At 45.2% G+C, this 26,455-nt stretch overlaps 1 long non-coding RNA gene and 1 pseudogene across 1 annotated transcript in view; one reads left to right on the forward strand and one right to left on the reverse strand.

Annotated features, from left to right (window-relative positions):
* The first annotated feature begins 1,209 nt into the window (after window positions 1-1,209).
* On the forward strand, window positions 1,210-2,950 carry LOC148517824 (uncharacterized; annotated as a pseudogene).
* A 287-nt stretch (window positions 2,951-3,237) lies between these two features.
* LOC148517825 (uncharacterized) overlaps window positions 3,238-26,455 on the reverse strand; it is a 62,694-nt gene continuing 39,476 nt past the window's right edge. Inside the window, exons 2-3 of the long non-coding RNA XR_015879249.1 lie at window positions 4,525-4,626; window positions 3,238-3,711 (exon numbers count right to left, since the gene is read on the reverse strand). This is a non-coding gene — a long non-coding RNA (uncharacterized LOC148517825). The remainder of the gene's footprint in view (window positions 3,712-4,524; window positions 4,627-26,455) is intronic.

Genomic DNA, 26,455 nt, shown 5'->3' on the forward strand with positions numbered 1-26,455 from the left:
TTACTAAAGGCAAAGTTGGGTGAGTTTCTCTCTTCTCACTCGTAAAACTCGGGTGAGATAACAAACTCGAATCAACTCACCATCGAGACAACTCAGAAGTACTTTTCACCTAAAAGATATATCTCTCAAATTTTAAAGAATCGGAATGACAAGCTCGGATGAGATGACAACAAACTCTCTGCCAAACTCACTTTTCAAAATCTCTACCTCCTGAGCTGTGAGCAGGGTTCTGTGAGGGCCATATCAAAACTGACAGCATTCCTTGTTCTTCTTTACACTGAAGATGGTTCTTAATGACATTGGCTGTATGTTTGGGGACGTTGTCCTGCTGCAGAATAAATTTGGAGCCAATCAGACGCCTTCCAAATGGTATCACATGATGGATAAGTATCTGATCTCAGCATTGAGGACACCAAGAAACAGGCAACATTGAGGATTATAGACGCAGTGGTCAGCTAATGAAATGAATACCCCTTTCACATCTCAAAAGTAACCTGGGATATTGCTGGGTCGACCCGGGTCGAGGTGCAGTGGGAATGCGCCACCAGAAAATGTGCTGGGTCCGGCGACTAGGCATTTCAACCCTGCCATCGAGCAGGGTTGAACTCCTGAACAAGCCAGGTTGATGAGCAGTGTGAACGGGCCCAACCCGAGCTATCCAACCCTGGACTCAGCAAACAGCGATGATTTTATGTTCATGTGTCCCCTTTGATGATGTCAGCAGCCAGAGCCCTGAACATATGCGCAGCACACTGCACCATTCCTGTATTAAATGGGTTCAATTCACCATAACACCACTCAGGGGCGTATCTAGACAGGAGGGGGCCCGTGCGCAGTCTCCAACACGGGCCCCCTCCATTCCGCCCGGCGGCGGCAGCGCACTGAGCTGTGCGCGGCCAGCGCAGGAGTTATAGACTCTGGGCACTAGAGTATGCCCCGAGTCTATAATGTATGCACAGGTCACCGGGGAAATGGCCACGGCGGCCATTTTCCCTGTACTGCGCATGCGCAAACGATGGGAAAATGGCCGCTGCAGCCATTTTCCAGTCGTTTTACAGCACCGGACCCCCGCGTCGACGTGGGACTCCAGAGAGGTAAGTAATATTATGGGTGCAGGGTGTGCAGTGTGGGGCCCCCCTGGACCCTGGGGCCTGTGTTCCCTGTACACCCTGCACCCATTTTAGATACGCCCCTGACACCACTACAGCAATGTCCATTTGGAGTGATGAAGAGGTGAGGGAGTTGCTGGCCATAAGGGGCGAGGAGGAAATAAGAAGACAGATGACAGGCACAGTGAAATGCCCTGTTGTCTACAAAAATATAGCAAAGATCCTGGAATTATGAGGCTTCCATAGGACTCAGCAGCAGGTGGTATATAAACGTTTTATGAAAGTGCATGACCATAATAGAAACAGAAGTGGAGCTGAGTTACAATACTATGACATATGTGCCATTGTTTTCGGACACACAGCATTATGTACACCTGTCAGCCTGTCATCCAGCTTCGCAGCAGGGGAAAGCAGCCAGACCTGTGCCTCAGAAACCACCAGCAATGTGCCAGTCTAACAAGCAGGCCCAGCAGCCTCACAAGCATGCCCATCACACTCACAAGCATGCCCATCCTTGCCACTGTTACTACCGGATGACCCAGAAGACAGCATTCCGCAAGATTCTGTGGCCCATGATGACAGCATTTCACCAAGCATTCAGGCGGTTGTTGAGACTCAGGCTGGTGCCAGTGGGACACCCAGAAATACCCAAACCCCAGCTTTATGCAGAAACAGTAAGTATTAAATTAAAATACAACACACATAACACCCTGGATTACATGTATGAAGTGAAAAGTGAAAAAGGTGGACAGGTGTGCCAGTGGATAAGTTGCCCATGGTAACCAATTAGTTCTCATGGATAACTACTCCACTGGCACAATTCTCCACTGTAAATTCATTTTTTAAACACAATGATCAATTCATACAATTCAAATAATGTTTCTAAAAAGCAAAATAATATATGTTGCAGAGTGTAGCTTGTGTGGAGGTGGAGGAAGGCCACAAACACGTTTGCTAACACCACATCTATTTTATATACACACACTGATGACTAATTTTTGGTTTATTATTGGCGCAGTATATACGGTTCCGCCAAAGAGATAAAGGGCAAAATTTACTAAGTGGTGGTTTGACGGCGGTTTCTATTCTATTCTAAACCCCGGCGGTTTGGTGGGGGTTTCTGTTCTATTCTAAACCCCGGGGGTTTGGTGGTGGTTTTGCAGTGGTTTCTAAATGACAGCCCTGTTCTATTCTAAAATGTGTTTTGACTGTGGTTTGGCGATGGTTTTGCTATCTGCAGATTTAGTAAGTCCAAAACCGCTGCAAAACTGCCATCGAAACACATTTCAGAATACAATAGAACAGGGCTGTCATTTAGAAACCGCTGCAAAACCACCACCAAACCCCCGGAGTTTAGAATAGAATAGAAACCACCACCAAACCGCCGGGGTTTAGAATAGAATAGAAACCACCGTCAAACTGCTGCTTAGTACATTTTACCCACAGACTCAATTAAACTGAGCAAGCCATCCGAGTAATGAAAGTGTCCTGGTTGAAAAATTACAGGAAATGTACGCTGCAATGTCTGCACAGGAAGACGCTCATCTAGACAGGTTTCTGCAGGCAGAGCATGATATGCAAAATTCATTTATTTCTCAGCTCATGGGCATGATGGATCGTCACATGAATGCCAAAGGGAATCCCAGAAATTCCAGATGGAGCTTCTAGAGCGAATGTTTAGCCGTAGTCAAGCCCAGGTCACAGTCCCACCACAACAGCAGGGCCCACACTACCCAAATCATCCTTATCCCCAGTACAATCAGGCCCATTACTATGACCATAGTCAACCTCCTGAAAGCCCTGAAAATCCCGATTATCCTGTTTACAGGAATTTACCATAACTCTGCATTTTGGTTTAAAAATATTTTGTCTAAGTCCTATGCCTTCTGGTGCTAAAATTTTATATGTTTTATATATTTATGTTGATGTTATACTTGTTATTACATGTACATATCATGTAAGTAGGCAATGGTTTTACAAAAATATGCTATTTTGAATGTTCTATTTTGCTACGTTACATTTTGTATATGTTTACAATTTTAAAATGTATATTCAAAACCTTTTTGAACAATATTCCACACACATTGTAATGTGTGTTGAAGTTAAAATGTATAAACAGGTACACTGGTTGAACCGAAAAATAAACCATTTTTATTTTTAAGCAACACATTTGCATTTCTTTAGCTAACTAGTGAAGGAAGGTTGCCTGGATCTGTCCTACACTACTGATATGGTTCCCAACATAGGCCATAGATTCACAGTCAGAGAAATCAAAATCTGAGTCCTGCACAGTCCACTCTGGCAGAAATTGCATCTTCCTAATCTCACTTATGTTGTTCAGTACACAACACGCAGCTACGTCAGGCATGATCATGAGGTCCACATCACAGCGCATTATCAGACAGCACCAACGTCCTTTTAAGTGGCCAAATGCATTTTCAACGGCCATCCTTGCTGAACTCAGGGTATGGGTAAATGCAATTTGTTCTGGGCCCAACTGTACATGTTGTGTGAAATCCTTCATCAGCCAGCTCCGTAAAGGGTAGCCTACATCTCCAATAATGTGAACAGGGATCTCCACCTCATCAACGGTCTTGGATTTCTAATGGAAAAAAAAAATTGGCAAGGTGCAAAAAGCATATGGGAAAGATTTCTGGACTGCACAACCTGACTAAATATATAATGGAAGGTGCTACCTGATGAGACTAATTGCAGGCACAGAAACAGACAAATCTCAGGTGCACAACTCCAATTTATTAATAATATATATAAATGCAATAAAATTTTGCAATCAATAGAGGTTCCTGCACTCTGGATTTGAACCCTAGTATGTTAGGGACCTACCCGAAAGAGGTTACCTGGATATGGTGGGTAGGCCCATAACCTTGGCCATGATTATGCTAAAAACCTCTATTGATTGCAAAATTTTATCGCATTTATATATATTATTAATAATTTGGAGTTGTGCAAGGTGAAAAAAGCATAATCTCATGGAGTTAACTGTAAAGGTACATGTACATCAATGCAGAATCAAAATATGTCCTTTGATTCTAATAGTACACACATAGCCTGGAGCATGTAGCACAGCATACAGTATTTGTACCACTTCAAATTGATTATACATCATGGCAGCACACAATAATATTTGTAATGCCTACTAGGTCCTCAAACTACACATGCTGGGTATTTGTAATAGAAAATATTTAGGGTTAGAAATTGCAGTATGTACTATTGATAAATTGGTGGTTAAGTTTCAGCTGGGCAGTGGATGTAACGCTAACCATTGCATACACCGTGCTGCCACAGCGAACAAGTACAGATAATAAATAAGTATAACTGTGACTGTCCTCAAATTGCCTGCTATGACAGATGAGCTGAATATGACACAATCTGAAAATTAATATTATTTCCTCACCATCCACCTCGGTCATCCTCTGCTAGGCATAACAGATTGGAATTTGCGAGAACTCTCGAGTTATGTGCTCGTCCGGGCCACCCAATAAAGACATCTGTGAAGCTATAAATAATGTACAGTATAATAAGTTTACAAAAGGACACACATATATACATATATACACATTATAAAACACTACAAAAAAAGGAGACAAAGTCCCACTTCTGCGAACTTCAGCCCCTAAAATTAAAAATGATAGAATGGTACTGAATAAATGCAATAATACTCCACCCAAAATGGAACCATCAATCAAGTGTGGAAATGTTCCTGAAAGTCAATGGTCGATTTCCTCTTGCACGAATATGGGGAGAAAAAAAGAGAAAAAGAAAAAACAAAAATAGTGTAGTAAGTCCTGAACAGGTCCTAATAGATACACGGGTGAAAAATAACTGGTTCCCTTAGTAATCAATAATGGTGCACATACCGTACTCACATGAAAGTGATACGGTTCCCTCATATAATGGTATCTTTAGTTGGGAGATGTCATCACCAGTGTGTAATATTCAACAGTAGTGTTCACCCTTGTGCAGCACGTGAGCAATAACAAAAGGTGAGCGTACCCCTACTCACAATAGAAGATGGAATCATATGCTCGTAAAGGTATCTTTGTGTGAAGTCCTGTTCTCCTTTCTAACTCTCTAATTCATCCTCAGAGCAAGCTACTGTCTTGAGCAAAACAAATTAAATTTGTTTTGCTCAAGTCAGTAGCTTGCTCTGAGGACGTATTAGAGGGTTATAAAGGAGAACAGGAACATTCCACAATTGATTGATGGTTCCATTTTGGGTGGAGTATTATTGCATTTATTCAGTACCACTGTATCATTTTTAATTTTAGGGGCTGAAGTGCGCAGAAGTGGGACTTTGTCTCCTTTTTTTGTGTTGTACATTATTCTTGAGGGGTGGTGATCCTCCTCTTGACATTGCCCTCTTTTCAGCCTTCTATGCGCAGTTGTCTACTGTATTCTTTTTGTTTTACATTATAAAACACTCACTGGATAAAATAAAATAAAATAAAAACTTAACAAGGGAATGCCAGCCTTTTCTATTATGATAGTCTGCCGGGTTGTCACAGGGAGCAATGATGGGGATGTGTGTACCGTCTATGGCACCTGCACACTGTGGATAACCCACATCTCAGGAAACCTTGTATTGTATCCTCTAAGTGCTCTCCTTGCAGCAGGTTGATGAACCTCTGGTATAGATTATCTAGCAGTGCACGCGTCACCTCTTGCACTATGTTGCAGACTGTGGATTTCCCAACTCCAAACAGGCAGGAGAGTGTACGATACTCTCCTGGGGTAGCAGACCACCACAATGCAATGGCTAGCCTCCTACTTGGCTCTATGGGTCTTCTACAGTTGGTGGACTGCCTTGAAAGTGCTGGGGTCAGTAGGCCCAACAAGTAAGAGAACGTCGCACATGACATCCGAAAGTGGGCTATCCACTGCATGTCCTGAAAAGCTTCCATAGTCACCATGAAAGCTATTCCATGCTTGCAGTCTTGAGCCCACAATCTTCAGTCAGTCGACATGTTCAGTTTGAGAATAGTGGTCACGATGGAGGATATGAGGCCTTTCCTCCTGCCCATATATTGTCATCGAGTCGTTACCACAAACTGCACCCTCCAACTCCTCCTGAAATAACAGAAGCTGCATCATGCTCTCACTGGCTGAATGAAACAGCTGGAAAGCACAAACATTCATGAGCTCTGGAAAACACACAGGTAGTCTGTTGGCCATGATTGCTGCAATACTGTGAGCAGTCTTCACCCCTCCCTTTGGTTCTCATTTGTAACCTCATCTTTGTAAGCCTGTAAAAAGTCAATTTTTAATTACATTTATAGGGTTTTACATGGCAGACCCGGGTTCAGTGTGAAGGTGCAGTATAAAAAGGGTCTTACCCGGGTCACAGCCAAGTCCGACCCAGCTTTAAAATCCTGGGTCAGAGCCGGGTTTGCGATGTGAAAGGGGTATTCGTGCATCAGATGAAAGATACATCATGCTTACTGCCCTTAAATATCGGAAGATGTCCAGCAGTGCCATCAGCTCAGAACTGGCAGAAACCAGTAGGACCCAGGTACACCCATCTATTGTTCGGAAAAGTCTGGCTAATCTGGAGCCGCCACTGCTGATTGGCTGCCAGTTTGCCAGCTCTGATTGCCCCGCGACCGGCGGTGCTGTCTCTCCATGTCTGCATGCCGGTACGCCAGATGTAATCAGCTGGCAGGCTGACACCAAATCAACACCACTGACACACAGGCCCCCCTCCATTATCCTAACTGGACCAGCCCACCTTGTGTGTGTGACTGGGTGCAGGGGGAATGGCAGGCCACAGAGGCAGCTGCACCCCTTGCATCCACGGTAGTTACACCACTGTTTGCATGCATGTTAGCAAACAGTGGGGTCCTATTCAGGATCAATGGAATGGGGTTATAGATGAGGACAATGTAAACAAATGAAGGCTGCAAGTGTACTTCAGGGTCCTGTCTTCAACCCATACAATGCCGGGTATACCAGCTAGTATTAAATAATAGGGCCATCAGAATGGGGTGTTACTCCTTGATTAAGCCTTACTAGCAATACTAGTAGGAGGGAAGTCTGTCCCTGTGTTTTGAAAATGAAATTCCATCTAGAAGGAAGTGAACACCAGATACATGCCAACAGGCTGTAAATTTGTGTCTCTGTAAGAGAGCAGCCTTAGTTTATAGACTTTGATACCAACCACATCCTTATTATACTTTCATGCTTTCACTTCCCTCACTGATGTGAATAGGATTGCACTGTATTTCTGTATATCTGGTAATACAAGAAGTTGTTGTATATTTTCCTCTTTTCCTACTTTCTTGAGCACCTCAGCTTTTGGACACAAGTAAGAATACTGCAGGTGCTGGCTGTATAGCCTGCAGAAGATTGAAGACCTACACTACAAAACCCAACATTCTCTTTCTGAACTAAAGAACACTATAACGTGTTTATACATTTTTGGATTTATGGAACTTTGAGAGATATTCATATATTTCACCAACTGCAGTGAAAAAAATATGTATACTGTGAATTTATTTAACTTTTACAGATTTTTTTGCTTTTTTAAAACCTTATTTTCCACTACTGTATATTGCTATATATATTTTAAATTGGAGCTACTGAGTTTTTTGTTTTCTTTCAGTTCTATAAATCAGACAGTGAGTTGCATGATTTGTTTGAGAAGCTAATGACATATACTTCATTCACAGTTACATACATCCCTGGAAAATCCAAGTGATGCCCAAATTTTGAAGATTCCTCACGGACTCAGAGAAGAACAGGTCAACCTCTCACATCCCGTCCAGTCCCTAATGAAATGGGCAGGTGGCGCGATGATGTCATTCTCAGAAAGTAGAGTCATCTTGGCCCTTCCACCTCTTCAAGATCCCATAATTTATAGTACAGAGTCATTGGGGTGTGGCCTAAAGATGCAAAATGTCCTGCCCCATCCACCACCTTTTCCGGAGGGGCACAGAAAAAGTTGGCATATATGACTTTATTGTTGTCACCTTTTAATGGTGTGTCAGACCACTATATAGTTGTATACTATATATAACTATATACTATATTACTATAGTGACGTGTATGTCCTCAAGGGATATCAGCTTGCCTGCTTGCTGTCAGTTACTATCTTTCTATCAATTACTATCTTTCAGCTGTTCCTATAATCCAGCCAGACACTTTCGATGACCCTCTAACCTTTAAGCTGCAAATTACACTTTTCCTCAGAAATACAATAAGTTAAAAAATAAATACATTTAAACTAGAGAAAAAGACACTTTTCTGAAATACATACTGTAACTGCAGACATTTTAAGGAATTGTTACAAATATGACAAAATATCAGAAAGGAGGCAGCAAGTGTAGGCAGTGCAAGAAGAGGGTGCTTTTGCCCTGAATACATGACGTCATTATGTCACACTGAGGGGACGGGCCACTAACACTAGAAAGTACAGCATTTCTACACTGTAATTTGCTGATCAATTCGGGTCCTTTTTCCTTCCTAAAAGGTTAACCCGGGTCGAAATTCCCAGGACTTGGACCCAGGAATTTACCAGGGTTGGAGACCCAGGAATTTCGACCCGAGTTGACCCTTTCAGACAGAAGATATACCCGTGTTATTCAGCAAATTACTGGGTAGAAATGTTTGACCCGGTAATTTGCTCTTCTGTCTGAACTGGGGGTTCAGGCCGGGACCGGCAAAACGACCGGGTACCCAAATGCCGGGTAAAAGCCATGTTTTTGTCATTTTTCTGTCTGAAAGTGGTATAATATTGAGGACATCACACTGGAAATTTAATCAATTAAGCGATTTCCAAAACGCAGAGGGCAACATTTTGGGAGAAAAAACAAACACTCAAAACAAACGGTTCTTAAACTGAAGTATATTATAGTTGAGTAGTCCCTGTCACATACATTCATGTTGGAAGGGCATACATTCTATGGCGTCAACTGCAGCATTATTATTAGCTTTACCTGCAGCATATTGCCCACAGGGCAGGGGATCAGCAGGTAAATGACTGGGAGATGTGTGAGCGCAGTATTGATATTGGCATTATCTGCAGCATGGTGCCCACATGTCAGAGTGTCAGCAGGGAGATGTGTGGGTGCATTGTTATCTGCAGCATGGTGCCCACATGTCAGGGGGTCAGCAGGGAGATGTGTGGGTGCACCATTATCTGCAGCATGGTGCCCCCACACATCTAATTGCTGACACCCTGACATGTGGGCACCATGCTGCAGATAACAATACATCCACACATCTCCCTGCTGACACCCTGACATGTGGGCACCATGCTGCAGATAATGATGCAGCCACACATCTCCCTGCTGACACCCCGACATGTGGGCACCATGCTGCAGATAATGATGCAGCCACACATCTCCCTGCTGACACCCTGACATGTGGGCACCATGCTGCAGATAATGATGCAGCCACACATCTCCCTGCTGACACCCTGACATGTGGGCACCATTCTGCAGATAATGATGCAGCCACACATCTCCCTGCTGACACCCTGACATGTTATATGCAGTATGGTACCCACATGTCAGGGGCATACTTGCCTACCTTTTCTTTCTCCTCCCCAGAGGTATGGTCAGGGTGTAAGTAGTAAATTACAGGGAGATGTGTGGGGACAATATTATTATTACCTGTAGCATAGTGATTTGTCAGGGATTCCCATGCTGGCTTCCTGCAGTGGTGGACATCTTTGTAAAGGGTGCAATGCCTCGTGGGATTTGTAGTTGATCTTTTATTGCTCAGAGTCTAAGCAGTAAAAGATAAACTTCAAATCCTATGCTACTGTTCTTCCTTCCCTGGCTGGCTGGTTGCTTGGGCTGACAGCTGACTTGTCTCAGCTGCCCTGACAGTATGTGGCCGATGCAGTCAGGTCCTGGCTGGTGCCCGCAGCACATCTCAGCCTGGCCTCTACTGCCAGGTGGGCTAGGGCTACGTGTTACGGGGGGTGATCATCCTGACCGACACCGACCCCCCCCCTTGGGCCACCTGCTTCCTATCACTGCTTGAAATCAATAAACTTTATACAAAATTAGTTTTGATAGTGTTAAAGGCTTTTATTTCCATTTTCTCCAAAACATGTAGGATTGTAGAGGTAGTATGTATGGTTCAATGAGTGGAGTGAGGTCATTCTTTACAAAGCATGGCATGGATGCACTAGTGAGCCTAGTTTTGAGCAGTAGTACAAAAACAAGATTTCATTTTGTGAAATAAAATTATTGAAAAGAGTTAAAGGAGCAAAGAGGGTGCATTTAAAAAAAATAAAAAATAAATAAATATATGTTCCTTTTTTAAGACCATCCTGGAAATTTGGGACACATTGATGACTAACATACAGGATACTGTTTTTTTGTTGGTTTTTAGCTGTTAAACTGCTTAAAAGTGTTTTACCAAATACTGTAAGGGGTAAATTTACTAAAAATCGAGATAGGTCGAGATGACCATCTCGGGTGATTTATTGGTTTTTTCCCTGCTTGCAAATCTACTAAAGGCAGTCGGGTGAGTTAGAGAGAGATTTCTCTCATCTCACTCGTAAAACTTGGGTGAGATAGCAATCTCGAATCTTATCACCATCGGGCCAAATCGGAAGTACTTTTCACCTAAAACATACATCTCACAAATTTACCAAAAATCGGGATAGACAAGCTCAGGTGAGATAGGTGCAAAGTCTCTGTCAAAATTACTTTTCAAACTCTCAACCCCCTGAGCTGCGTGGAGGAGCCGCTCATTGGCTAAGCCCACGTGGGTCCCAGCCAATGAGTGGCCGCTAATGTTAGCCACCGCTGATTGGCCGGCGGCCCAGGACTGAAGTGAACTCTTTCCCATGAGCTGACATTAGCGCAGTATAACACCATGCAGAAGCATGTTGTTACACTGTATCCTGCCCACGTATTGGATTACTGCGGAGAACATCGTAGGACTTAAAGGTGAGTATTGGATCTTTTTTTACAGGTAATTCGATGGGATACTTTACGATGACAAGGGGACATGAACATCTGGAAACAGGTGAGTGTGTAAGTGTGTTTATGGATGCATTAAAGCTTCATTATCACGGTGTGTTGTGTGTTTTTTTAACCATTTCTTTACAGGTGAACTACAGGTACCAGTGGGCCCTTAATGCCCCGCATGCTGGTACTTGTGGTTCTCCAAGTACCAGCATGTGGGGGAGGCTTGCTGGGACCTGTAGTTCCACTGTAAAGACAATGATGAAAAATCTAATATTTACACTACACCTTAGACCATCAACCCGCCACCCACCACCCAGGGGTGGCGGGGATAGCCCCGGGCTATCAGCCTAGGCCAGGGGTGCCCTGGAGAGGGTGACCCCTTTATTGGGGGGGTCACCAACTCCCCAGGGATCCCTGGCCTGGACTGACTAACGTTCAGGGCTGATGCTGCGGCTTGGGGGCCCGGTGAAAGGGCACCCCTGACTGTGGCATCAGTCCTCCATTAGAAAGGGTCCAGGGCTGGTTTAAAATATACAGGGGACCTTACATCAGTTTATTTCTCTGTATATTTAAAACCAGCTCTGTCCCTGCTGCCTTGTGCTGGTTCTTAAATTACAGTGGATACCTACACATTTTTTCCCTGTAATGTTAAGAACCAGGACACGGTGGCAAGCCTGAGGGTGGATAGAGTTTTTTTTTTTTTAAAAACCCTAATTTAAAAAAATATATATTTTTCTAATTTTTACAAGGCTTAACACACAAGCAGCAAGCACATATCTCACTGATATGTGCTGGCTGCTAGCTCAGGAGAGATTTGCAGAGAGAAAATACTGCAATCTCGGGTGAGTAATCTCCTGCAAAACAAGTTACTTGGGAGAGATATCTCGTTCTGCTTCACCATCGGCAAACTTGTTTAACCTCAAATCGCCTGTTGGTAAATTTGGTAAAATACAAGGGATTAAATCACCCAAATTTTGGCGAGCTCCAGCGAGATAAATCACTTTGAAAATCGGGACCATCTCAAATGTTAGTAAATTTACCCCTAGGTATTCTGCTGCTATAGACATTTTTTCCCTTTAACCTGTTGTGCATGCATTTTTGGAATGGATGAAAAGTTCACTATTGGTCATAAAGAATACAGGTGTGAACTTCATATTATTATTCTTTATTTATATGGCACCATAAGTGTTCCGCAGTGCCTTACAGAGTACATAAACAAATAAGTGAAAAAGAAATCAGTGACTTATAGTACAATACAATGCAGGACAGAAACATGGTTTATACACATTGCTGCATTAGCGTTTATAACGCTCAAAATAAGCAGCAGGGAGTCAGCAATCAAGTGTTAGGTGCCTATGTATGGAGTAAGGAGTATATGAAAGTATACAGTAAGTAAGGAGAAGCACATGAGGGAAGAGGGCCCTGCTCGTGAGTGTATCCATTCTTTATATAAAACTAGCTGGGCTACCCGGCATTGCCCTGGTTGAAGACTGCACCCTGAAGAACACCTGCAGCCTTTATTTGTTTACATTGTCCTCGCCTATAATTCTAATCCATTGATCCTGAAAGGGAACCCTCTGTTTGCTAACATGCATGCAAACAGTGGGTACAAGGGGTGCAGCTTATACTTGCCTACCCACCTGATTCAGCCAGGAGCCTCCTGAAAATTGGGTGCTGCTCCCGGCCTCCTGGGAGGGCAGGGGAGCCTCCCGACCTCCGGCAACATGTCCGCACCCCCGGGTTTAAAGTATAAACCCCGGCAGCATGGGGAGGCCGGGTTCTCTCAATGCCATTAATCTAGGTATTGTGAAGAGGGGACAATGCCACGATGACGCGATCGTGCTATCACGCCCCCTTGCTCTGCCCGCATGCTTTGTCCCCATGCTCTGCCCCCAACCATGCATCAGATACCGGACCATGCCCTCTTTGATCATGTCATGCCCCCCGCTGTGTAAGCCTGACAGCTCCCTCCCATAAGGAGGGAGCTAAATGTCGGCAAGCCTGGTGCAGCTGCTACGGTGATGGTGCCTGAGCTGCCCTTGTGGCCTGCCGCTCCCCTTGCACCCAGTCACACACACAAGGTAGGTCATCCAATCAGGGCCGCCGAGGGGGAGCCCGGATGGCAGAGGTGTTGATTGTGCAGCGGCAAGCAGACATGGAGAGACAGAGTGCCATCGGTCAGGAGGCAGGCAGAGCTGGCAGACTGGCAGCAAATCAACAGTGGTGGCTCCTGATTGGCTGCTAGTCCATGAGCTCCAATTGGCTCGCGAATTGCACCAGACTTAAATTGCGCCGGTGCTGTCTGTCCATGTCTGCTGCTGTCTGCTGGTGCACCAGCTGTAATTATCTGGACTCTTTCTAACCGGGGACTGATGTCACAGCCAGGGGTGCCTGGCCCAAAAGCCACACCTGCTGGCTGCTGATGGCATACAGGGGGAGGTGAGTGGCTGCTGGAGGGAGACAGGGAGGTGAGTTGCTGGGGGTGGCATAAGGTGTAAGGGCCATTACTGTGTGGCATAATGTTATAATGGGCATTACTGTGTGGCATAATGTGTAAGGAGCACTATTATTGTGCGGAATAATGGCATTACCACTGCATTGCAACCTTAATGGGCAATATGTGGCATAACATGAATTGTCTCTGTGTAGGGGCAAATGTATGTTTTTTTTACCACTGGGGGGGCCCTTTTAAGATCTTGCTATGTGGCCCACAAAGTTCTAGTTACGCTCTTGCATGCAAATACAGAGGGCTGATTCAAAAGTAATGAGACTGCCTCTGTTTTTCTGTCCCATAGGAAGACGTGGCAACGCTATGCTGGTAATTGTAAAGCACATACATTGATGTGTCTGAACCTGTGATTGGACTGCCATAGTCTTCTTTGTTTGGTCACAGCGAGTGGAAGATCTTCGTACGTTTCGTCATAGCGGATGATGGCGACGTGTCTGTGAGATTATGTCAGAGATTTGTGATTGAATTTTGTGCTAAACTTGGAAAAAGTGGAAATTAAACTGATGCATACGGTGGAGAAACAATTAGCCGTACTGCAGTATTTTGGTGGTGGAAGCACTTCAAAGAGGGTAATACGTAAATGACTGACATATCGCGTTCTGAGAGACCATCCACTGTGGTTACAGATGTCAACATTGCCAAAGCTGTGGAGATGTTGCAAAATTACAGAAGGTTAACTTTACGCAAACTTTCAGCTTCACTTGGCATCTCATTTGAACAGATTCAGCATATTGTGATGAAGGAACTGAAAATGCACCGCGTGTGTGCCAGGTGGGTATCCAGAAATCTCACAAAAGACCAGATGTGACGATGAGTTGAATCATGCAAGAACACCGTTCGAATGTCAGAGAGGGTACCCGATTTCCTGGCATCGATTGTGAAGTGTGACGAATTGTGGATTCGTCATTATTATCCGGAATCCAAACAACAGTCCAGTGAATGGAAACATGTGAATTCGCCACCGCCCAAAAAAATCTGTGTGAGTCCTTTGGCGTGTAAGTCATGCTTCTGCCATTTTTTATGTGAACTGTATGATCCTACAGCACTGGGTTCCCAGTGGACAGACAATTAATGGTGACTACTATGCAAACGTCTTAAAAACCCATTTGCGTGGAGCCATGAGGAAGAAAAGACAACATTTGCTGAAGAAACAGTAGTTTTTGCTCCAAGACAATACCCAGTTACATGTTGTTGCTGTTGCATTGGCAACACTGACTGAAATTAATGGGACAGCACTGGAACACCATCCATATAACCCGAACTTAGCGCCCTGTGATTTCTGGGAATTCCCAACTCTTAAAAAACAACTGTGTGGAAAGAAGTTCTCAACAGATGATTAAGTGAAAATTGCCACAGCTGCAACATTAAAAGTGATGTCACAAAACAGTCTACTGCACGTCTTTGAATCATTTTTGAAAACGCTGCAAAAAACTTTGAAGAAGAAAAATGTTCAGATCATATCATGATTCTGAATAAAAAAAAATCAGTCTCATTACTTTTCAATCAGCCCTCATATATGGTCACTAAAAAGGAGTAAGGTCCGTATTCAATTGCGTCAAAAAGTCCCGGACTTTTTGCATGCTGGAGTTTTCGCCGTCATCGCCAGTTTAGGCGCTGGAAAAGTATCGCGCTCGTCACCGTGATTCACCCTTTTCAATTGCAGAGGACACAAAAACGCGTCCCAGCGAAACTCAAACAGGTGAAAAGTCTTGTCAGATTTGGGGAAATCAGCCTGACACCCCCCAAAAGATGAATACCCCCAAATAGCCTTGCCTGAGGTATTTGGGGTGCTTAAAAGCTCTCACTTGTGCAAAGATGCTAAGTCTTTGCACAAGTGGTGAAGACTAGCATTTAGGAGTTTTTTTGGCAAAAATAAGTAGTCCCAGCAAATTTGGGGTACATGAAAATGGATGCAAGCATGATTAAAAACCGCTAAAGTGCGTTGTTAAAAAAACTTAAAAAACTCACCTTCAGCATGCACCTGCAATCCAAAAAACAGCTTGGGCATACTTGGAGGACCCCCTGGAGTCGATTTCGCTAGTTTTTAAGTTTGTCCCCCTACTTTGTTTTTTTCACCCCCAAAATGACAGTACTTATTTGTGGTGATCTAAAGTATTTTTTTTACTTTTTTTAATACAGTTTACCTTTGGGGGACTATACCAAGGCTTCAGGGGTGTTGCCGCAACTTTCACCCCAAACCTCCAATTCTGCACTTTTTTCCGCCTCCATTCACATGCCAATCTTTTCCGCTGGTTACAAGGCGCAGACTTTTCGCACAGGTGGAAATTCTTTGCAATTGAATACGGGGAAAAGTTCTCGTCTGCCGAAATAACATCACCGGCGAGAACTTTTCGCTGATCTCGGCTTTTCGTCTGCAACTGAATATGGCCCTAGCTCTGGATTTAATATGAACTTGCATGAGTCATGAGTCATAAACTTTGACATTTGCTCAGACTGAGGATAAAAGGATACTTTTCTAGCTTTTACACAGGTTTTTGGCAGACTGACAATTTTCACTTGAGCCAGCCACGGAACCTGTATAATTTAATTGTGTCCCCATTTTTAGGGATTGGGTGACAGTGTGTGGTTCTGACGAAGTTTAAACCCAGGCAACAACCTAATCTTGGTTAAACTACACCACCCTGCCAAATTTGGTGTAGCTAGGTCCAAAACTCTGGCCATGTATAAAGGACAAACAAACAGACATACACACTTTATCCCTTATTATATAGATTGGGACATTCTTAAAGAGGAAGAATGCCTATTTTTCAAATATATGGTGCTTTTTAACAAAGCAATGGAGCAGTATCTTCTAACTAATTGGTTTTGTGATTGTTATGAGCTGACTGTATTATCAACTCCTATACACCAGTTGGGTACTTAGGGGTATATTTACTAAAGTGAGAGTTTTTAGAAATAGAGATTTTGCCCATAGAGATCAATCAGATTCTACTTAACATTTAACTAGCACCTTCTAGAAGATAATAGCTAGAATCTAGGGGCAACATCATCACTTCTAAAAACTCTGACTTTAGTAAATATATCCCTTAGGGGCAGATACCTGTTGACTATAGCAACACCTCTACCCGTTTAAGGAGATTACTGGGTGCAGGGCCGTAACTAAGGTGGTGCAGCCAGTGCCACTGCACAGAGCGCAACAGCCCTGAGGGCGGAACGGCAGCCCACTACAATCACTATACGCTGGGCGCCCGCTGCTATGTATTATTAACAGCGCAGCGAGCTAATTTGAAGGACACACTTATGACCCTGCCCTACAGTGAGCACAGTGACAGGTCCCCCCCAAGCACAGGAGGCGGTTATTTAGCAGGCTGCAATTAGTGCAGTTGCTTTCCAAACAGCAGTCATGTGAACTGCCGGCATACTTTGCATCAGCCAAAGGATGTTCCGCAGGGGCTGCTGGGAAATGTAGTCCCTTTCACCTCTGTGGCCAGTGTTACAGAGGTGCAGGGCTGGATTATAGGGAGGGCAACACGGGTGGTCATCCCGGGGCCCCCACACATAGGGGGCCCCCCACTCTGTCCCCTGCACCATCCCCAAGATGAACTGATTTTTTTTTTTATCTTTTAAAGGAGCCGCGGACCGCGTTTAAGCCCCGCCCCCTGAATTTGGCCATGCCCCTTATTCTGCTACTGGTCTGCTGCAACTGACTGAAGTAAGCAGCAGCAATGTATACATGTGCATCTGTGTTTGTGTGTGTGTCTGCCTGTGTCTATATGTTATATATAACTTTTACATATATAACTTAACATATATATGTGTGTAAATATATATATATATATATATATATATATATATATATATATATATATATATATAGACACACACATACATCAGGCAGCCCGCCCGATTTATGTTTGTGTGTGAGTGTCTGTTTAATTGGTGTGGCTATTTCAAGCAACTGGAGGGTAGCTGGGTTATGGGTCTTCTTGGTGGTAGCTCTGTGGTGGCGAATCTGTCTTGACAAAGGTCCTCGCCGGACCGAAACGTTGACTTATGTTATGTGATCCGTGAGTAATTAAAAAAACTTTCTACTGAGTGGTGAGTGCCCATCCTTGTCTACTTGTACTTTGGACTTTATTGTTTCTCATGGAGCACCCGGACTATAAACTCTGACAAGTGAGTGCAGCCTACTGGACTGAATATATATATATATATATATATATATATATATATATATATATATATATATATATATATATATATATATATATATATACAGTCAGGTCCATAAATATTGGGACATTGACAGAATTTTCATATTTTGGCCTCTATTCACCACCACAATGGTTTTGAAATGAAACAAACAAGATGTGCTTTAACTGCAGACTTTCAGATTTAATTTGAGGGTAATTACATCCAAATCGGGTGAACGGTGTAGGAATTACAACATGTGCCTCCCACTTTTTAAGGGGCCAAAAGTAATGGGACTATCAACTCAAAAGCTATTTCATGGACAGGTGTGGGCTATTCCCTCGTTATTTCATTATCAATTAAGCAGGCAAAAGGTCTGGAGTTGATTCTAGGTGTGACATTTGCATTTGGAACCAGTTGCTGTCAACTCTCAATATGAGATCCAAAGAGCTGTCACTATCAGTGAAGCAAGCCATCATTAGGCTGAAAAATCAAAACAAACCCATCAGAGAGATAGCAAAAACATTAGGTGTGGCCAAATCAACTGTTTGGGACATTCTCAAAAAGAAAGAACGCACCGGAGAGCTCAGCAACACCAAAAGACCAGGAAGACAGCGGAAAACAACTGTGGTGGATGACAAAAGAATTATTTCCCTGGTGAAGAAAAACCCCTTCACATCAGTTGGCCAAATCAAGAACACTCTCCAGGAGGTAGATGTATATGTGTCAAAGTCAACAATCAAGAGAAGACTTCACAAGAGTGAATATAGAGGGTTCACCACAAGATGTAAACCATTGGTGAGCCACAAAAACAGGAAGACCAGATTAGAGTTTGCCAAACAACATCTAAAAAAGCCATTACAGTTCTGGAACAACATCCTATTGACAGATGAGACAAAGATCAACTTGTACCAGAGTGATGGGAAGAGAAGAGAAGGAAAGGAACTGCTCATGATTCAAAACATACCACCTCATCAGTGAAGCATGGTGGTAGTAGTGTCGTGGCGTGGGCATGTATGGCTGCCAATGGAACTGGTTCCCTTGTATTTATTGATGATGTGAATGCTGACAAAAGCAGCAGAATGAATTCTGAAGTGTTTTGGGCAATATTATATGCTCATATTTAGTCAAATACTTCAGAACTCATTGGACGGTGCTTCACAGTGCAGATGGACAATGACCCGAAGCATACTGCAAAAGCAACCAAAGAGTTTTTTAAAGCTAAAAAGTGGAATGTTATGCAATGGCCAAGTCAATCCCCTGACCTGAATCCGATTGAGCATGCATTTCACTTGATGAAGACAAAACTGAAGGGAAAAAGCCCCAATAACAAGCAGGAACTGAAGACATTTGCAGTAGAGGCCTGGCAGAGCATCACCAGGGATGAAATCCAACGTCTGGTGATGTCTATACGTTCCAGACTTCAGGCTGTAATTGCCTGCAAAGGATTTGCAACAAAGTATTAAAAAGTGAAAGTTAGATTTAGGATTGTTTAGTTTGTCCCATTACTTTTGGCCCCTTAAAAAGTGGGAGGCACATATAGAAACCGTTGTAATTCCTACACCGTTCACCTGATTTGGATGTAATTGCCCTCAAATTAAATCTGAAAGTCTGCAGTTAAATCACATCTTGTTTGTTTCATTTCAAATCCATTGTGGTGGTGAATAGAGGCCAAAATATGAAAATTCTGTCAATGTCTCAATATTTATGGACCTGACTGTATATATATATACACACACACACACACACACACACACACACACACACAACTTTTATCGATAGGGGCCCCCATACGTTTGTTGCCCAGTGGCCCCGTCAGTCCTTAATCCGGCCCTGCAGAGGTAGAAGGGACTATGGGCCCAATTCAGACCCACTCGTGAGCGCTGAGCGCTCGCAAGCGGGTCAATGTTGCCCAAGTGTGCATTGGCACGACGGAGCCGGCTCCGTCGTGCGCATACGCGAGACCCGAATAACGATGGCCAAGCCGTTGTTATGGGTCTCGCACCAAAGGGGGCGTGCTGTCTATGGTGATTGACAGCACGCCCCCTTTGGTGGGCGTGTCGGGGCGTGGCTGTCCAGACGGAGGCATTCCCATGGGAATGCCTACCGTCTGGGGCCGGCCCCACTGACATCACTAGTGATGTCAGTGGGAGTGCTTTTGGCTCTGATAGAGCCAAAAGCACTCCTGGGCTTGCGGCGGCGAGACCATACCGCAGGGTCTCGTCACAAGCCCGATGGTCGCAATGGTCTTGACCATCGCGACCATCATTTTGCCTGCTCGCTATAGCTGTGGGTGGTCACCCACAGCTATGCGAGTGGCCAGGAGGCCGCTCCAAAAAGGAGGAGGGACGGCCCTGATTCAGAGCAAGCGCTCTGTCAAAGCGTCCGCCTGTGAATCAGGGCCTATGTTTCCCAGCAGCCCCTGTGGAACATCCTTTGGCTGATGCAAAGGATGTCGGGTGGATGGTGTAGTCGGGGGCATGGACCAACAGAATGGATACTTACAAGGCAGTGCTCTCTTCAGTGGGCTCCCATCTGGCCACCTCTCTCTTCTGCATGCAGAGACTCGGCAGCGCTGATGATAAGTACTGACTAAAGTAACTCCCCAGCAGTTACTCACCTGCTGATAATTCTGTCATGTGTATATGCATGTGCTGAGGCTGCATGTGTGTGTGTGTGTGTGTGTGTGTGTGTGTGTGTGTGTGTGTGTGTGTGTTTGTATGTATGTGTGCTAAGCCTACTTATGTGTCTTAGTTTGTTTACTGAGACTGCATGGTGTGTGCATCAGTGGCGTAACTAGGGCAGGGCGAGCAGGGTGCGTGCCCTGGGCGCCGTGTGACCGGTGGTGCGGGGGGGGGGCACCCCCGGCACGGTACCGGCCCGCCCTAGTTAGCCAGTGTAGCGCCGACCGCAGTGAGTGCAGTCAGCGCTACACATTTACACAGGACCGGCGCTAGGCTCCCAGCGCCAGTCCTGTGCTGCACAGCTGAGCCCATTCCCTCCCCCTGAGCACTTGCCCAATAGCGCCAGGAGGTGGGCTCAGGCTGTGCATAACACACGCATCGCCGCCAGCGCTGGCGGCGATGCGTGTGTTAAGCAGCAGCCAATGAGAGTCAGATAGACTCTCATTGACTGCTGCAGCACCCACTGCAAGAGCCGGGCTTCCGTCCGGCTCTTGCAGTGGGTAATGGGACAGACGTCATGACATTATGACGTCTCCCCATAATGCTGAGTGCGCCAGCCCGGGAGGACTGGCGGGCGGTGGGAGCGGTGTCGCGGTCCGGAGCAGCAGCGTGGATTCAGGTAAGTATATTTGTATATATTTGTTTTTTAAACCTGTTTGCACTACTGGGGGCACAACGGGGAGGGGGGTGGCTACTACTGGGGGCACCATTACTGGGAGGACCTCTACTGGGGGGGCTACTATTGGGGGCACTTAATCGGGAGGGGGAACCTCTACTGGGGACTACTACTTGGGGGGAACTACTGGGGGCATTATAAAAGGGGCCTACTACTAGGGGCACTGCACTGGGGGGACCACTACTGGGGGCAATAATAGGAAGGACCACTACAGGGGGCACTGGATAGGGGGGATCACTACTGGGGGCCTGGATCAAGGGGACCACTACTGGGGGCACTGCATGGGGGGGGACTACTGCTGGGGGCACTATGTAAGGGGCTTACTGCTAGGGGCACTGCACTGGGGGGACCACTACAGGGGGCACTAGATAGGGGGGGATCACTACTGGGTGTCTGCATAAGGTGGACCACTACTGGGAAAACTGCATAGGGGGGTCTACTGCTGGGGGCACTATATAAAGGGCACTGCATTGGGGGGGACTACTACTGGGGGCACTATATAAAGGGCACTGCATAAGGGGATACCACTACTGGGCGCACTGCATTGTGGGGACTGCTACTGGGGGCACTGCATAAGGGGCAACACTACATGGGGCACTACATTTGGGGGGACCACTACTGGGGGCACTGAATAAGGGGAACTAATTGGGGGCTGTATAAGGGGGATCACTACTGGGGATATTGTATAAGGGGCACCACTATGGGCCTGCATAAGAGGGACCACAACTGCATACTGGGGGTACTGTATAAGGGGCACTCCTGGGGTTAAGGTGCATATGGATAGGAATGTTCAGAGTGAAAATAAAGGGGTGTGTCATGTTGACACGCCCCATTTCTAAGTGACCACGCCCATTTTTTCCTACGCGCGCCTTGGGCGCGTGCACATATCAGGGGGGGTGGCTCCGTTTTCAAATTTGCCCTGGGCTCCAAATACCCTAGTTACGCCACTGGTGTACATGTGTGCTGAAACTGCATAGTGTGTGCATGTCTGCTGAAACTGAACAGTGTTTGCATGTCTGCTGATAGTGTATGTTGTGTGCATGTCCGTCTGCTGAGAGTGCATCGTACGTGATATGTGCTGAGACTGTAGGGTGTGTGCATGTGTGCTGAGACTAAATAATGTATGCTGGGACTTCATGGGTGTGTGTATGCATATGTATGTGTATGCATATGTGCTGAGGTTACGGAGATCATATATGTGTGTGTGCCATGACAACAGTCAGTCAATAAGTCGGGGGGGGGGTAAATTTACTAAGGGTCAGACTTGCCAGCCTGTCCTGGTACCTAAAATTATGGGAACAAAATGAGTAGGGTTCCACCGTAAATTAGGTACCAGCACCAGGCTGCAGGGCCAGTTCTAGTTTTAATTATAGGGGTAAAAAGTTTGCATAGGGGTACCCCTAATATTAAAACCAGCACTGGACCCTTTCTAGCGGGGGGCTGATGCCATGGCCAGGGGTGCCCTTTCACCGGGCCCCCCAGCTGGCTAATAGCCAGGGGCTATCCCCGCCACCCCTGGGCAGTGGGTGACTGGTTGATAGTGTAGGTGTAGTGTTAAAAATTTAATTAACAACATTGTCTTTACAGTAGCACTGAAGGTCCCAGCAAGCCTCCCCCACATGCTGGTACTTGGAGAACCACAAGTACCAATGGTAGTACCTGTAAAAAAAGATCCAATACTCACCTTTTGTCCCACGATGTTCTACGCAGTAATCCAAAGAGAGCCCGGAACCCACGTTGAGTAGCCGCTCATTGGCTAAGCCCACGTGGGTCCCAGCCAATGAGCGGCCGCTAATGGAAGCCGCCGCTGATTGGCTGGCCGCCCGGCACTAATGATAGCTCAAGCCCAGAGCTGTCATTAGTGATTCTGTAACAATATGCTGTAGCATCTTGTTACAGTGTGTCCGGGGCCCTCTTTGGATTACTGCGTAGAACATCGTGGGACAAAAGGTGAGTATTGGATCTTTTTTTATAGGAACTTCCATTGGATACTTTACGTTGAGAAGGGGACGTGAACATCTGGAAGAAGGTGAGTATGTGAGTGTGTATGTATGTAATAAAACTTTATTTTCACGGTGTGTGTGTCTTGTCTTTTTTACACATTTTGTTACAGGTGAACGACAGGTGTACCAGTGGCCCCTTAATGCCCCGCATGCTGGTACTTGTGCTTCGCCAAGTACCAGCATGTGGGGGAGGCTTGCTGGGACCTTCAGTTCTACTGTAAAGACAATGTTGTTAATTCAATTTTTAACACAACACCTACACTATCAACCCACCACCCACCGCCCAGGGGTGGCAGGGATAGCCCTGGGATATCAGCCAAGGCCAGGGGTGCCCTGGAGAGGGGGACCCCTTTATTGGAGGGGTCCCCAACTTCCCAGGGATCCCTGGCCTGGGCTGACTGTCAGGGCTGATGCTGCGGCTGGGGGGCCCGGTGAAAGGGCACCTCTGGCTGTGGCATCAGTCCCCGCTAGAAAGGGTCCAGTGCTGGTTTTAATTTTAGGGGTACCCCTACGCAAATTTTTTACCCCTATAATTAAAGCCAGGACTGGCCCTGCAGCCTGGTGCTGGTACCTAATTTACGGTGGAACCCTACTCGTTTTGTTCCCTGTAGTTTTAGGTACCAGGACAGGCTGGCAAGTCTGGGGCTGGTTAAGCTTTAGGGGGGACCCTATGTCATTTTTTTTATTCAATTATTTAACCCATTTTTTACAGGTATTAAAACACACAAGCAGCTTACACATATCTCACTGATATGTGCAGGCTGCTTGCTCATGTGAGTTTTGCAGAGAGAAAACACTGCAATCTCGAGTAAGTAATCTCATCTAAACTCTCATCTAAACTCTCCTTAAACTCTTCTTAAACTCTCATCTAAACTCGCAATTTGGGGGAAAAAACTTGATCTGCTTCACCATCGAAAAACTCACTTTCAGCTAAACTCACTACTGAGTAAATTTGCGAGTTTCATAAGGGAAAACTCACCCGAGTTTGGTGAAGCAAAGTGAGTTTAAAAATGAAAAAACTCGACCAAACTCGAATCTTAGTAAATTTACCCCTTATTATCCAGTCTAGAAATCCTGCATTTTCTTTTTATGTGTGCAAACAACACTAGAGACCAGCAAAACAAAACAGTGTTAAATATATAATGCAGGCTGTAAAGATTTCTTTGTACAACTTTAAACATGATTGTGGAACAGGTTAACTGTGGTCAGCCACATTGCTTCAGGAAGTATAAAACTCATCTGTGGATTTCCTATAATCACATTTTCAATTTATAGTGTCTGACACTAGGACGGTAAGTCTCATATAATTTTTATCTCTCATATAAACCTTAGAAAAATAGGTTACTGCTGTTAAAAAAAGGTACTTTTATGTGGCATTTTTAAATATCGTATGCTACTGTAGTTTGTTTTTAAAAAACTATCTGATAGGAATTGCAAGCTCAATGTCATCCTACTCTGCTTGATTTTGCTGAATACTTAAGAGACAGACAAGTTTACTCTATCAAAAGCTAACAAATATTTTTGTGACAGATAATTGATGTAATTTACAAAATATCATGCTAAATGCTTGATCAAAATATTCACAGCAAAGTTTTTTTCTGTGGGAAGAAGTAGCAGTAAATAGGAAAGTAACAAAGGGCCCGGTTCAGAGATTTTTCCAAAGCTGATATTTATGCAAATTGGGCGATTGTTTGCCATTACACAAGCACAAAAGCCACACTGCGCACATGCAGTGATTGCATTTTGATTATGCTTGTACAGCGGAACCACTCTCAAAGTGAGTGATGGGTAGTCAGCATTTGGGGGATGGTAATGGTGGGTTGGTTAAAAAAACGCAGATATTTCTGAGCATTTAAACGGGTTGGGTATGGGATCCTGGCGCACAGAATACTGGAGCTTAGATTCCTGAAGACTGATTCCAGAGTGGGTGACATTGCCATCACCTCTTGGTAAGTACCCTAACCCTCCCCTCCCCTCCCGCAGCCTAAACCTAACCCTCCCATCTGCAGCCTAACCCTCACCCCTGCAGCCTAACCCTCACCACCTGCAGCTTCACTCTAACCCCCCCTAGTGCCTAACCCCTAACCCAAAACTTAACCCTAACCCTAATACTTATCGTTGGGATGTCAGCAGTCGGGATGCTGGTGTTGGGATTCTGAGACTGCTGTTGGGATTCCGGCACCGGCATTCCGACCGCCAGCATCCCGACCGCCGGGATGCCAACTACATCCTTTTTTAAACACTGTTTCATGGGCGTGCATACATTAGCCATTGCAATCACCATCACAGCATGAGAGCTCTATGCGTGTCAGGAGAGCTGCAGTGTTTGCGGCTGGTCAGACTTGACTTACAAGCTGCGTGACTGCCCGATGTGCATCGATAGTACTGATGTTTACACTGTTATACGTCATCAGATGGATATGAGAAGGTATGCTCGGCTATGCTTTGGAAGGCATTAGCATATTTTAGCAAATGCGATCCGTGAGAGATTGCAGTTGTGATTGCGTAACTCTTGGAATCACGCCCAAAGTCCTTGGTGAAATCTATAACAGAGTGGTTTTGGAGATTTTATGTGATGTTAAACCAAAATCGCACATAAGATAGCATTTTTTTAACTACACAGTTTGACACTGCATTAACATTTTGTGAAATAGCAGGTACAGTATCTAACCCATGCAAATTACTGAGAAAAAAAACATATCAAACCACAAAAATAAATGTCAGGTTTTTAGACATACTCATGACTGGTGAGATAGATTAAACTAGGGGTGAGCGGGTTCGGATTTCTGAAATCCGAACCCCCCCGAGCTCCCCCGATCCGAGTCAGGCTTGACTTTTCCCGCCTGACTCGGATCTGAAATCGAGGCAAAACGTCATCATCCCGCCTTCCGGGTCTCGCGGGTTTTGGATACTATATAAGGTACCTGCATCGGCGCCATTTTCTCACTCGGCTGTGGACAGTGAAGAGGGAGGGTGGGAGTTAGGGATGGCTGGGCTGCGTAGTGTAGTGTAGTGTTGTGTTGTGCTGTGCTGCGCTGTGCTGCTGTTGTCCATAGGGGCTGTGTCCACTCCTCCAAAGTCCATAGGGGCTGGCTGTGTTGTGCTGTGCTGCTGTTGTCCATAGAGGCAGTGTCCACTTCTCCAAAGTCCATAGGGGCTGGCTGTGTTGTGCTGTGCTGCTGTTGTCCATAGGGGCTGTGTCCACTCCTCCAAAGTCCATAGGGGCTGGCTGTGTTGTGCTGTGCTGCTGTTGTACATAGAGGCAGTGTCCACTTCTCCAAAGTCCATAGGGGCTGGCTGTGTTGTGCTGTGCTGCTGTTGTCCATAGGGGCTGTGTCCACTCCTCCAAAGTCCATAGGGGCTGGCGGGACTGTGTTG

The sequence above is a fragment of the Taudactylus pleione genome, unplaced genomic scaffold (assembly GCF_031769625.1).
Source record: "Taudactylus pleione unplaced genomic scaffold, aTauple2 ptg000208l, whole genome shotgun sequence".
Classification (NCBI taxonomy): Eukaryota; Metazoa; Chordata; class Amphibia; order Anura; family Myobatrachidae; genus Taudactylus; species Taudactylus pleione.